Source organism: Plectropomus leopardus, chromosome 11, assembly GCF_008729295.1.
Source record: "Plectropomus leopardus isolate mb chromosome 11, YSFRI_Pleo_2.0, whole genome shotgun sequence".
Taxonomy (NCBI): Eukaryota; Metazoa; Chordata; class Actinopteri; order Perciformes; family Serranidae; genus Plectropomus; species Plectropomus leopardus.
In genome coordinates this window covers 22,756,659-22,759,934 of record NC_056473.1, presented here as the reverse complement: position 1 = coordinate 22,759,934, position 3,276 = coordinate 22,756,659, and positions in this window count along the sequence as shown.

Genomic DNA, 3,276 nt, shown 5'->3' with positions numbered 1-3,276 from the left:
GTAGTCCAGTGACAGTGCGACGCACGCGCAAGAGCAGCGGCGGAAGGCGCGCGCCTCTCGGTGAAGGAAAGTTAGAGCATGGTTTCCGTGTCTGATGTGATGTGATGTGAGCTGAAGACCTACATGTATGGATGATTTTATTTAAACAGAAAACAGTGGAACGCTGTCTTTTTGCTACTTCATAATTATATAATGATTAAGATTTTATTTTTAGTCTAATTTTAAGATTGTACACAGGTACTCCCCAATTAAAGATAATATCTGACATTTCACCACAAATATTCCCAATAGATGCACTTTTTGTAATTGTTCAGGAGAAATAATTGAGCAGGTTTTTGTAGACTGTTTTCGTGTCACCTTTTTTTGGTTTGATATAGAGATTTAAAAATGAATTTAAAAAAAAAAAGATGTAACACTAACAAAATTCGATATATTACTCTTTAAAAAAAATCCCAGCTTCTTAGCTGATGAAAAGTATGTGATTAATTTGATTATTATTTCAGAAAATGTTTTATACATAAAATTATCTGGCTAAAAATACTTCCCTCCTTTTCTATTTTAGAGATACAGCTTTTAAAATATACATGACAACAATGGAACATTTAAAATTCATCAATTTTTAAATTTGCAAAACCATTAGAATATTTAGACATTTCAGTTTCATTTGATCTTTAGTTCAGACTGGGTTTCTTATGTCCTCATTATGCACCCAAAATGTATTTTAATTGTGAAATAGGCTGTTGTTTTAGAACTTTTATTTTGAAGATATTAGATGCATGTGATGAATGTAAAGTTTGAGCAAAATAAAACAAAAGTTTAAAAGCCATCAAGTATGCAAGAAAATTATTTGGATGACCAAACAAAGTCACCTCGTGCCCTCTGCTGGATTAAAAGTAGACATACAAGTGATACTGGAATTTTGCCTCGTTTTAACCCTGTGAACCCTGAAAAAAAATGGCTTGATTTCTCTCAAAACATTAAAAGAAGGCTATGAGCCAAAAAAAGCTGAAAAATTACGAAGACATTTGTAAAAAAAAAAAAAAAAAAAAAAAAAAAAGTACAAGAAAATTGTAACATAATTTAAATTATGCTTCAAACATTTTCATGTAAAGCAAGGTTTCATTATGACCTTCATAGGTTATGCACTTAATGTGGGCGTTCCAAAAAGCTTATTTTTCTTTCTCAGATTGTTCATCTGAGTTGCAGGTTATAAACCATTTAGCCAACACTGAAACACTCTTTGGGGCCCCCATAGAGTTGAACATATCAAGCATTTCACAAGCAAGAAGAAATTTTAAAAAACCACACAAATGTGACCTGTTGACACCAACACCCCACAGCTCGGTTGTGTGCCGCCCTAAATATAGCAGATATGTATGTTTTGACCCATATAAACAAGTGGAACCATGCTTAATATGTATTGGACTTCGCATTATAAGTGTAGTTACTTTAAATAACTAACAGCAGAGTATAGTACAATTTTCATACATAATCAAAATCTGTCTTTTGCCTGTGCTTTAGGATTGGCCTATTCTCTCTTTATTTACAACAGCGTGCAACAGTGCCCCGCTGTGTCTGGATGCAGACTAATGCACATTAAGCCCTCTCTCTTTGAAATGACAACCTTTTTCATGAAAGACATTTGACAAGCACAGTTGTAAAAATTACACTTTAAAGAGAGCAAATCAAAATGTCTGCTGGGAAAAAGACCTATTTCAAGACTTTCTTGACAGACCTTCTTCACAGCAGACAGCCTGACTTGTCTTGATAAAAAATTCAGATGTGAATAATAACATTAACAATGTCTACATTCCAGTTGGCCGCCCTCATAGCAATACTACCAAGTCAGCAGGAAACTGGTACACCTGAGTCGAATGCAGTCCTAATTAGAGCTGTCCATGCTGTGGCATGTCAAAATATCGGCTGTGAAAAATGTGCGTAGAAGCTGACGCTGACAATGCACAGTCACACAGGTGTTTCCAGTTTTTTGTGGTTGATTAGACCTCTTTTTAAATGTTGAAATTGAGTAGAAAAGTTTAGGGAGTTTGCTGAGGTCATTAAACTCATGCTTTACAAGGGTGTAGGCCAGGGATACTCAACTTGCTATGCTTGGGAGTCACTTTACAAGAGGCCAAGGGCCAGTTAATGAACAAACACATTAATATATAAATTATTAGCCCATACCTCCCCTGGCACTTTTAATAGTAAACAAGCTCCATTTGGTGCATTTTGTGCTCTCTGGCATCTTATTTACATTGAAAGTAAAAAAAATTAAATGTCATTCAGGTGGCGCTTACCAACAACTGCATGAATCCTGGTTCAGGTCTGATTTGTAACACTTCAAGCATACTTGTGCAGTGCTGCGTGGTTTTAGGCAAAACTGGCACCAGTGACCCACTGTGAGTAACCCAGTAGTGGCTTGTACAAAGAGAAGGGCAGCAAAAAGCATTCTAAGGTCATTGCTGACAGGAGAAAAAAAAACATCCAGAAACCACATGACTGTCTTGTGTCTACACCCTCCCCAGGCAAACAGAGGAGTTGCAGCCGCGGGGAAAGTGGGAGGCATTAAAAAATTGCTGCATTTCATTAAGTGATGCCATTTGTAAGGCTCTGATGTTTGCTGGTTGGAATCATTGTTCAGGATACCACAAAAATGCAAGAGTCATCATTTGTGTGATGAGTAACACCTGAGCATTTTCTGCTATGACAAATCTGTCTGCAGTGGATTAGACCAATGGACATTGGGGATAAAAAAAGCTAACAGTGAAACAGATGAACAGACCACTGATGGTTCTTACAATTACAATAAGTTATGACAAATGCCCAATTTTCAGCATATGTAACATTCATTCATTGCGCAAAATTAAAAAAACACTTCCACTTAGGGTTGATGTTTTCTTAAGTATTCACTTTGTCAATAAAAAACATATCAGTTTGTGATAACAGAATCAGACATACTTTAGTAATCCCCGGGGAATTGTGGTTCACTACGGTCACTCTGATGCTAGTATAGAGAATTATAGCAAGCGGAAATAAGTAATAGGACAAGCATATAAAAATATAAAATAAAAACACAGTAAGAGTAAACAATTGCTACAGTATGTAAATATTTTGATATTTAAAATAAACATCCTCAGAAGTCAGCATTTTAGCTGATTCCGATATTTCATTTTAAAGCCATTATCTGCTGATACCGATGACATGCCAATATTACTGTGCATCCCTTGTTACAAATCAATGGACAACACTGCTGTGTGACACGAGTAGATGTTTATA